We start from the raw sequence: 12357 nt of genomic DNA, 5'->3' as shown, positions 1-12357 counted from the left end.
CTGTAATCTGTGGACTATCAGAGTGTTGATGAAACACAGAAATTGCATCGAGATTGAATACAACATTCACCACGCGCACTTTCCTCCATGGGAGTAATGTCTCAATCAGTTTACGTTTTTGATCGTTCCCTGGAAGACCAGTAGTAGTTTCCGATTCACATCTGGAGGCATTCTGTAATCTGTGGACCTTCAAAGTGTTGATGAAACATAGAAATTGCGTCGGGATTGAGTACAACTGTCATCATGCGCATTTTCCTCCATGGGAGTGATGTCTCAAACAGAATACGCTTTGATCGTTCCCTTTAAGACCAGTAGTAGCTTCCGATGCACATCTGGAGGCATTCTGTAATCTGTAAACTATCAGAGTGTTGTTCAACCACAGAAATTGCATCGGGATTGAATACAACAGTCACCATGCGCACTTGCCTACATGGGAGTAACGTCTCAAACAGTTTACGCGTTTATCGTTCCCTGGAAGACCAGTATAGTTTCCGATGCACATCTGGGGGCATTCTGTAATCTGTGGACTATCAGAGTGTTGATGAAACACAGAAATTGCATCGGGATTGAATACAACTGTCACCATGCGCACTTTACTCCTTGGGAGTAATGTCTCAAACAGTCTACGCTTTGATCGTTCCCTGCAAGACCAGTAGTGGTTTACGATGCACATCTAGCGGCATTCTGTAATCTGTGGACCTTTACAGTGTTGATGAAACACAGAAATTGCCACGGGATTGAATACAACAGTCACAATGCGCACTTTCCTCCATGGGACTAATGTCTCAAACGGTCTACGCTTTGATCGTTCCCTGGAACACCAGTAGTAGTTTCCAATGCACATCTGGAGGCATTCTGTAGTCTGTAGACTATCAGAGTGTTGACAAAACACAGAAATTGCATCGGGATTGAATACAACAGTCACCATGCGCACTTTCCTCCATTGGAATAATGTCTCAAACAGTTTACGCTTAGATCGTTAACTGGAAGACCAGTAGTAGTTTCCGATGCACATCTGGGGACATTCTGTAATATGTGGACTATCAGAGTGCTGATGAAACACAGAAATTGCATCAGGATTGAATACAACAGTCACCATACGCACTTTCCTCCATGGGAGTAATGTCTCAAACAGTTTACGCTTTGATCGTTCCAAGGAAGACCAGTAGTTGTTTCCGATGCACCTCTGGGGCATTCTGTACAGTGTGGATAATCAGGGTGTTGATGAAACAAAGAAATTGCATCAGGATTTAGTACAACAGTCACCATGCGCACTTTCCTCCATGCGAGTAATGTCTCAAACTGTCTACGCTTTGATCGGGTCCAGGAAGACCAGTAGTAGTTTCCGATGCACATCTGGGGACATTCTGTAATGTGTGGACTATCAGAGAGTTGATGGAACACAGAAATTGCATCAGGATTGAATACAACAGTCCCCATGAGCACTTTCCTCCATGGGAGTAATGTCTCAATCAGTTTACGCTTTGATCGTTCCCTGGAAGACAAGTAGTAATTTCCGATGCACATCTGGTGACATTCTGTAATCTGTGGACTATCAGAGTGTTGATGAAACACAGAAATGGCATCGGGATTGAATATAACAGTCACCATGCGCACATTCCTCCATGGGAGCAATGTCTCAATCAGTTTACGTTTTTGATCGCTCCCTGGAAGACCAGGAGTAGTTTCCGATGCACATCTGGAGGCATTCTGTAATCTGTGGACCTTCAAAGTGTTGTTGAAACATAGAAATTGCCTTGGGATTGAATACAACTGTCATCATGCGCATTTTCCACCATGGGAGTGATATCTCAAACAGAAGACGCTTTGATCTTTCCCTTTAAGACCAGTAGTAGCTTCCGATGCACATCTGGAGGCATTCTGTAGTCTGTGGACTATCAGAGTGTTGATAAAACACAGAAATTGCATCGGGATTGAATACAACAGTCACCATGCGCACTTTCCTCCATAGGAGTAATGTCTCAAACAGTTTACGCTTTGATCGTTAACTGGAAGACCAGTAGTAGTTTCCGATGCACATCTGTGGCATTCTGTACAGTGTGGATAATCAGAGTGTTGATGAAACAAAGAAATTGCATCAGGATTGAGTACAGCAGTCACCATGCGCACTTTCCTCCATCGGAGTAATGTCTCAAACTGTCTACGCTTTGATCGTGTCCTGGAAGACCAGTAGTAGTTTCCGATGCACATCTGGGGACATTCTGTAATGTGTGGACTATCAGAGAGTTGATGGAACACAGAAATTGCATCAGGATTGAATACAACAGTCACCATGAGCACTTTCCTCCATGGGAGTAATGTCTCAAACAGTTTACGCTTTGATCGTTTCCTGGAAGACCAGTAGTAGTTTCCGATGCACATCTGGAGGGGTTCTGTAATCTGTGGACCTTCAAAGTGTTGATGAAACATAGAAATTGCCTCGGGATTGAATACAACTGTCATCATGCGCATTTTCCTCCATGGGAGTGATATCTCAAACAGAAGACGCTTTGATCGTTCCCTTTAAGACCAGTAGTATTTTCCGATGCACATCTGGGGACATTCTGTAATCTGTGGACTATCAGAGTGTTGATGAAACACAGAAATTGCATCGAGATTGAATACAACAGTCATCATGCGCACTTTTCTCCATGGGAGTAATGTCTCAAACAGTTTACGCTTTGATCGTTCCAAGGAAGACCAGTAGTAGTTAGCGATGCACATCTGGGCATTCTGTACAGTGTGGACTATTAGAGTGTTGATGAAACAAAGAATTTGCATCAGGATTGGGTACAACAGTCACCATGCGCACTTTCCTCCATGGGAGTAATGTCTCAAACCGTCTAAGCTTTGATCGTTTCCTGGAAGACCAGTAGTAGTTTCCGATGCACATCTGGGGACATTCTGTAATCTGTGGACTATCAGAGTGTTGATGAAACACAGAAATTGCATCGAGATTGAATACAACATTCACCACGCGCACTTTCCTCCATGGGAGTAATGTCTCAATCAGTTTACGTTTTTGATCGTTCCCTGGAAGACCAGTGGTAGTTTCCGATTCACATCTGGAGGCATTCTGTAATCTGTGGACCTTCAAAGTGTTGATGAAACATAGAAATTGCCTCGGGATTGAATACAACTGTCATCATGCGCATTTTCCTCCATGGGAGTGATGTCTCAAACAGAATACGCTTTGATCGTTCCCTTTAAGACCAGTAGTAGCTTCCGATGCACATCTGGAGGCATTCTGTAATCTGTAAACTATCAGAGTGTTGTTCAAACACAGAAATTGCATCGGGATTGAATACAACAGTCACCATGCGCACTTGCCTACATGGGAGTAACGTGTCAAACAGTTTACGCTTTTATCGTTCCCTGGAAGACCAGTATAGTTTCCGATGCACATCTGGGGGCATTCTGTAATCTGTGGACTATCAGAGTGTTGATGAAACACAGAAATTGCATCGGGATTGAATACAACTGTCACCATGCGCACTTTCCCCCTTGGGAGTAATGTCTCAAACAGTCTACGCTTTGATCGTTCCCTGCAAGACCAGTAGTTGTTTACGATGCACATCTAGCGGCATTCTGTAATCTGTGGACCTTTACAGTGTTGATGAAACACAGAAATTGCCACGGGATTGAATACAACAGTCACAATGCGCACTTTCCTCCATGGGACTAATGTCTCAAACAGTCTACGCTTTGATCGTTCCCTGGAACACCAGTAGTAGTTTCCAATGCACATCTGGAGGCATTCTGTAGTCTGTAGACTATCAGAGTGTTGACAAAACACAGAAATTGCATCGGGATTGAATACAACAGTCACCATGCGCACTTTCCTCCATAGGAGTAATGTCTCAAACAGAATACGCTTTGATCGTTCCCTTTAAGACCAGTAGTAGTTTCCTATGCACATCTGGAGGCATTCTGTAATCTGTAAACTATCAGAGTGTTGTTCAAACACAGAAATTGCATCGGGATTGAATACAACAGTCACCATGCGCACTCTCCTACATGGGAGTAACGTCTCAAACAGTTTACGCTTTTATCGTTCCCTGGAAGACCAGTATAGTTTCCGATGCACATCTGGGGGCATTCTGTAATCTGTGGACTATCAGAGTGTTGATGAAACACAGAAATTGCATGGGGATTGAATACAACTGTCACCATGCGCACTTTCCTCCTTGGGAGTAATGTCTCAAACAGTCTACGCTTTGATCGTTCCCTGCAAGACCAGTAGTGGTTTACGATGCACATCTAGCGTCATTCTGTAATCTGTGGACCTTTACAGTGTTGATGAAACACAGATATTTGCCACGGGATTGAATACAACAGTCACAATGCGCACTTTCCTCCATGGGACTAATATCTCAAACAGTCTACGCTTTGATCGTTCCCTGGAACACCAGTAGTGGTTTCCGATGCACATCTGGAGGCATTCTGTAGTCTGTGGACTATCAGAGTGTTGACAAAACACAGAAATTGCATCGGGATTGAATACAACAGTCACCATGCGCACTTTCCTCCATGGGAGTAATGTCTCAAACTGTCAACGCTTTGATCGTTCCCTGGAAGACCAGTAGTAGTTTCCGATGCACATCTGGGGACATTCTGTAATATGTGGACTATCAGAGTGCTGATGAAACACAGAAATTGCATCAGGATTGAATACAACAGTCCCCATGAGCACTTTCCTCCATGGGAGTAATGTCTCAATCAGTTTACGCTTTGATCGTTCCCTGGAAGACAAGTAGTAATTTCCGATGCACATCTGGTGACATTCTGTAATCTGTGGACTATCAGAGTGTTGATGAAACACAGAAATGGCATCGGGATTGAATATAACAGTCACCATGCGCACATTCCTCCATGGGAGCAATGTCTCAATCAGTTTACGTTTTTGATCGCTCCCTGGAAGACCAGGAGTAGTTTCCGATGCACATCTGGAGGCATTCTGTAATCTGTGGACCTTCAAAGTGTTGTTGAAACATAGAAATTGCCTTGGGATTGAATACAACTGTCATCATGCGCATTTTCCACCATGGGAGTGATGTCTCAAACAGAATACGCTTTGATCGTTCCCTTTAAGACCAGTAGTAGTTTCCTATGCACATCTGGAGGCATTCTGTAATCTGTAAACTATCAGAGTGTTGTTCAAACACAGAAATTGCATCGGGATTGAATACAACAGTCACCATGCGCACTCTCCTACATGGGAGTAACGTCTCAAACAGTTTACGCTTTTATCGTTCCCTGGAAGACCAGTATAGTTTCCGATGCACATCTGGGGGCATTCTGTAATCTGTGGACTATCAGAGTGTTGATGAAACACAGAAATTGCATGGGGATTGAATACAACTGTCACCATGCGCACATTCCTCCTTGGGAGTAATGTCTCAAACAGTCTACGCTTTGATCGTTCCCTGCAAGACCAGTAGTGGTTTACGATGCACATCTAGCGTCATTCTGTAATCTGTGGACCTTTACAGTGTTGACGAAACACAGATATTTGCCACGGGATTGAATACAACAGTCACAATGCGCACTTTCCTCCATGGGACTAATATCTCAAACAGTCTACGCTTTGATCGTTCCCTGGAACACCAGTAGTAGTTTCCGATGCACATCTGGAGGCATTCTGTAGTCTGTGGACTATCAGAGTGTTGACAAAACACAGAAATTGCATCGGGATTGAATACAACAGTCACCATGCGCACTTTCCTCCATGGGATTAATGTCTCAAACTGTCAACGCTTTGATCGTTCCCTGGAAGACCAGTAGTAGTTTCCGATGCACATCTGGGGACATTCTGTAATATGTGGACTATCAGAGTGCTGATGAAACACAGAAATTGCATCAGGATTGAATACAACAGTCACCATACGCACTTTCCTCCATGGGAGTAATGTCTCAAACAGTTTACGCTTGGATCGTTCCAAGGAAGACCAGTAGTAGTTTCCGATGCACCTCTGGGGCATTCTGTACAGTGTGGATAATCAGAGTGTTGATGAAACAAAGAAATTGCATCAGGATTGAGTACAACAGTCACCATGCGCACTTTCCTCCATCGGAGTAATGTCTCAAACTGTCTACGCTTTGATCGTGTCCTGGAAGACCAGTAGTAGTTTCCGATGCACATCTGGGGACATTCTGTAATGTGTGGACTATCAGAGAGTTGATGGAACACAGAAATTGCATCAGGATTGAATACAACAGTCACCATGAGCACTTTCCTCCATGGGAGTAATGTCTCAAACAGTTTACGCTTTGATCGTTTCCTGGAAGACCAGTAGTAGTTTCCGATGCACATCTGGAGGAGTTCTGTAATCTGTGGACCTTCAAAGTGTTGATGAAACATAGAAATTGCCTCGGGATTGAGTACAACAGTCACCATGCGCACTTTCCTCCATCGGAGTAATGTCTCAAACTGTCTACGCTTTGATCGTGTCCTGGAAGACCAGTAGTAGTTTCCGATGCACATCTGGGGACATTCTGTAATGTGTGGACTATCAGAGAGTTGATGGAACACAGAAATTGCATCAGGATTGAATACAACAGTCACCATGAGCACTTTCCTCCATGGGAGTAATGTCTCAAACAGTTTACGCTTTGATCGTTTCCTGGAAGACCAGTAGTAGTTTCCGATGCACATCTGGAGGAGTTCTGTAATCTGTGGACCTTCAAAGTGTTGATGAAACATAGAAATTGCCTCGGGATTGAATACAACTGTCATCATGCGCATTTTCCTCCATGGGAGTGATATCTCAAACAGAAGACGCTTTGATCGTTCCCTTTAAGACCAGTAGTATTTTCCGATGCACATCTGGGGACATTCTGTAATCTGTGGACTATCAGGGTGTTGATGAAACACAGAAATTGCATCGAGATTGAATACAACAGTCATCATGCGCACATTTCTCCATGGGAGTAATGTCTCAAACAGTTTACGCTTTGATCGTTCCAAGGAAGACCAGTAGTAGTTAGCGATGCACATCTGGGCATTCTGTACAGTGTGGACTATTAGAATGTTGATGAAACAAAGAATTTGCATCAGGATTGAGTACAACAGTCACCATGCGCACTTTCCTCCATGGGAGTAATGTCTCAAACCGTCTAAGCTTTGATCGTTTCCTGGAAGACCAGTAGTAGTTTCCGATGCACATCTGGGGACATTCTGTAATCTGTGGACTATCAGAGTGTTGATGAAACACAGAAATTGCATCGAGATTGAATACAACATTCACCACGCGCACTTTCCTCCATGGGAGTAATGTCTCAATCAGTTTACGTTTTTGATCGTTCCCTGGAAGACCAGTAGTAGTTTCCGATTCACATCTGGAGGCATTCTGTAATCTGTGGACCTTCAAAGTGTTGATGAAACATAGAAATTGCCTCGGGATTGAATACAACTGTCATCATGCGCATTTTCCTCCATGGGAGTGATGTCTCAAACAGAATACGCTTTGATCGTTCCCTTTAAGACCAGTAGTAGCTTCCGATGCACATCTGGAGGCATTCTGTAATCTGTAAACTATCAGAGTGTTGTTCAAACACAGAAATTGCATCGGGATTGAATACAACAGTCACCATGCGCACTTGCCTACATGGGAGTAACGTCTCAAACAGTTTACGCTTTTATCGTTCCCTGGAAGACCAGTATAGTTTCCGATGCACATCTGGGGGCATTCTGTAATCTGTGGACTATCAGAGTGTTGATGAAACACAGAAATTGCATCGGGATTGAATACAACTGTCACCATGCGCACTTTCCCCCTTGGGAGTAATGTCTCAAACCGTCTACGCTTTGATCGTTCCCTGCAAGACCTGTAGTTGTTTACGATGCACATCTAGCGGCATTCTGTAATCTGTGGACCTTTACAGTGTTGATGAAACACAGAAATTGCCACGGGATTGAATACAACAGTCACAATGCGCACTTTCCTCCATGGGACTAATGTCTCAAACAGTCTACGCTTTGATCGTTCCCTGGAACACCAGTAGTAGTTTCCAATGCACATCTGGAGGCATTCTGTAGTCTGTAGACTATCAGAGTGTTGACAAAACACAGAAATTGCATCGGGATTGAATACAACAGTCACCATGCGCACTTTCCTCCATAGGAGTAATGTCTCAAACAGTTTACGCTTAGATCGTTAACTGGAAGACCAGTAGTAGTTTCCGATGCACATCTGGGGACATTCTGTAATCTGTGGACTATCAGAGTGTTGATGAAACACAGAAATGGCATCGGGATTGAATATAACAGTCACCATGCGCACTTTCCTACATGGGAGTAACGTCTCAAACAGTTTACGCTTTTATCGTTCCCTGGAAGACCAGTATAGTTTCCGATGCACATCTGGGGGCATTCTGTAATCTGTGGACTATCAGAGTGTTGATGAAACACAGAAATTGCATGGGGATTGAATACAACTGTCACCATGCGCACTTTCCTCCTTGGGAGTAATGTCTCAAACAGTCTACGCTTTGATCGTTCCCTGCAAGACCAGTAGTGGTTTACGATGCACATCTAGCGTCATTCTGTAATCTGTGGACCCTTACAGTGTTGATGAAACACAGAAGTTTGCCACGGGATTGAATACAACAGTCACAATGCTCACTTTCCTCCATGGGACTAATATCTCAAACAGTCTACGCTTTGATCGTTCCCTGGAACACCAGTAGTAGTTTCCGATGCACATCTGGAGGCATTCTGTAGTCTGTGGACTATCAGAGTGTTGACAAAACACAGAAATTGCATCGGGATTGAATACAACAGTCACCATGCGCACTTTCCTCCATGGGAGTAATGTCTCAAACTGTCAACGCTTTGATCGTTCCCTGGAAGACCAGTAGTAGTTTCCGATGCACGTCTGGGTTCATTCTGTAATGTGTGGACCATCAGAGTGTTGTTGAAACACAGAAATAGCATTGGGATTGAATACAACAGTCAACATGCGCACTTTCCTCCATGGGACTAATGTCTTAAACAGTCTACGCTTTGATCGCTCCCTGGAAGACCAGTAGTAGTTTCCGATGCACATCTGGAGGCATTCTGTAGTCTGTGGACTATCAGAGTGTTGATAAAACACAGAAATTGCATCGGGATTGAATACAACAGTCACCATGCGCACTTTCCTCCATAGGAGTAATGTCAAACAGTTTACGCTTTGATCGTTAACTGGAAGACCAGTAGTAGTTTCCGATGCACATCTGGGGACATTCTGTAATGTGTGGACTATCAGAGTGCTGATGAAACACAGAAATTGCATCAGGATTGAATACAACAGTCACCATACGCACTTTCCTCCATGGGAGTAATGTCTCAAACAGTTTACGCTTTGATCGTTCAATGGAAGACCAGTAGTAGTTTCCGATGCACATCTGGAGGCAATCTGTAGTCTGTGGACAATCAGAGTATTGACGAAACACAGAAATTGCATCGTGATTGAATACAACAGTCACCATGCGCACTTTCCTCCATGGGAGTAACGTCTCAACCAGTTTACGCTTTGATCGTTCCAAGGAAGACCAGTAGTAGTTTCCGATGCACATCTGGGGCATTCTGTACAGTGTGGATAATCAGAGTGTTGATGAAACAAAGAAATTGCATCAGGATTGAGTACAACAGTCACCATGCGCACTTTCCTCCATCGGAGTAATGTCTCAAACTGTCTACGCTTTGATCGTGTCCTGGAAGACCAGTAGTAGTTTCCGATGCACATCTGGGGACATTCTGTAATGTGTGGACAATCAGAGAGTTGATGGAACACAGAAATTGCATCAGGATTGAATACAACAGTCACCATGAGCACTTTCCTCCATGGGAGTAATGTCTCAAACAGTTTACGCTTTGATCGTTTCCTGGAAGACCAGTAGTAGTTTTCGATGCACATCTGGAGGAGTTCTGTAATCTGTGGACCTTCAAAGTGTTGATGAAACATAGAAATTGCCTCGGGATTGAATACAACTGTCATCATGCGCATTTTCCTCCATGGGAGTGATGTCTCAAACAGAAGACGCTTTGATCGTTCCTTTTAAGACCAGTAGTAGTTTCCGATGCACATCTGGGGACATTCTGTAATCTGTGGACTATCAGAGTGTTGATGAAACACAGAAATTGCATCGAGATTGAATACAACAGTCATCATGCGCACTTTTCTCCATGGGAGTAATGTCTCAAACAGTTTACGCTTTGATCGTTCCAAGGAAGACCAGTAGTAGTTAGCGATGCACATCTGGGCATTCTGTACAGTGTGGACTATTAGAGTGTTGATGAAACAAAGAATTTGCATCAGGATTGAGTACAACAGTCACCATGCGCACTTTCCTCCATGGGAGTAATGTCTCAAACCGTCTAAGCTTTGATCGTTTCCTGGAAGACCAGTAGTAGTTTCCGATGCACATCTGGGGACATTCTGTAATCTGTGGACTATCAGAGTGTTGATGAAACACAGAAATTGCATCGAGATTGAATACAACATTCACCACGCGCACTTTCCTCCATGGGAGTAATGTCTTAATCAGTTTACGTTTTTGATCGTTCCCTGGAAGACCAGTAGTAGTTTCCGATTCACATCTGGAGGCATTCTGTAATCTGTGGACCTTCAAAGTGTTGATGAAACATAGAAATTGCCTCGGGATTGAATACAACTGTCATCATGCGCATTTTCCTCCATGGGAGTGATGTCTCAAACAGAATACGCTTTGATCGTTCCCTTTAAGACCAGTAGTAGCTTCCGATGCACATCTGGAGGCATTCTGTAATCTGTAAACTATCAGAGTGTTGTTCAAACACAGAAATTGCATCGGGATTGAATACAACAGTCACCATGCGCACTTGCCTACATGGGAGTAACGTCTCAAACAGTTTACGCTTTATCGTTCCCTGGAAGACCAGTATAGTTTCCGATGCACATCTGGGGGCATTCTGTAATCTGTGGACTATCAGAGTGTTGATGAAACACAGAAATTGCATCGGGATTGAATACAACTGTCACCATGCGCACTTTCCCCCTTGGGAGTAATGTCTCAAACAGTCTACGCTTTGATCGTTCCCTGCAAGACCAGTAGTGGTTTACGATGCACATCTAGCGGCATTCTGTAATCTGTGGACCTTTACAGTGTTGATGAAACACAGAAATTGCCACGGGATTGAATACAACAGTCACAATGCGCACTTTCCTCCATGGGACTAATGTCTCAAACAGTCTACGCTTTGATCGTTCCCTGGAACACCAGTAGTAGTTTCCAATGCACATCTGGAGGCATTCTGCAGTCTGTAGACTATCAGAGTGTTGACAAAACACAGAAATTGCATCGGGATTGAATACAACAGTCACCATGCGCACTTTCCTCCATAGGAGTAATGTCTCAAACAGTTTACGCTTAGATCGTTAACTGGAAGACCAGTAGTAGTTTCCGATGCACATCTGGGGACATTCTGTAATATGTCGACTATCAGAGTGCTGATGAAACACAGAAATTGCATCAGGATTGAATACAACAGTCACCATACGCACTTTCCTCCATAGGAGTAATGTCTCAAACAGTTTACGCTTTGATCGTTCCAAGGAGGACCAGTAGTAGTTTCCGATGCACCTCTGGGGCATTCTGTACAGTGTGGATAATCAGAGTGTTGATGAAACAAAGAAATTGCATCAGGATTGAGTACAACAGTCACCATGCGCACTTTCCTCCATGGGAGTAATGTCTCAAACTGTCTACGCTTTGATCGTGTAAAGGAAGACCAGTAGTAGTTTCCGATGCACATCTGGGGACATTCTGTAATGTGTGGACTATCAGAGAGTTGATGGAACACAGAAATTGCATCAGGATTGAATACAACAGTCACCATGAGCACTTTCCTCCATGGGAGTAATGTCTCAATCAGTTTACGCTTTTGATCGCTCCCTGGAAGACCAGGAGTAGTTTCCGATGCACATCTGGAGGCATTCTGTAATCTGTGGACCTTCAAAGTGTTGTTGAAACATAGAAATTGCCTTGGGATTGAATACAACTGTCATCATGCGCATTTTCCACCATGGGAGTGATGTCTCAAACAGAATACGCTTTGATCGTTCCCTTTAAGACCAGTAGTAGTTTCCTATGCACATCTGGAGGCATTCTGTAATCTGTAAACTATCAGAGTGTTGTTCAAACACAGAAATTGCATCGGGATTGAATACAACAGTCACCATGCGCACTTTCCTACATGGGAGTAACGTCTCAAACAGTTTACGCTTTTATCGTTCCCTGGAAGACCAGTATAGTTTCCGATGCACATCTGGGGGCATTCTGTAATCTGTGGACTATCAGAGTGTTGATGAAACACAGAAATTGCATGGGGATTGA

This window comes from Schistocerca gregaria, chromosome 3 (assembly GCF_023897955.1).
Source record: "Schistocerca gregaria isolate iqSchGreg1 chromosome 3, iqSchGreg1.2, whole genome shotgun sequence".
Taxonomy (NCBI): domain Eukaryota; kingdom Metazoa; phylum Arthropoda; class Insecta; order Orthoptera; family Acrididae; genus Schistocerca; species Schistocerca gregaria.
Note: the sequence above shows the minus strand (reverse complement) of the source record.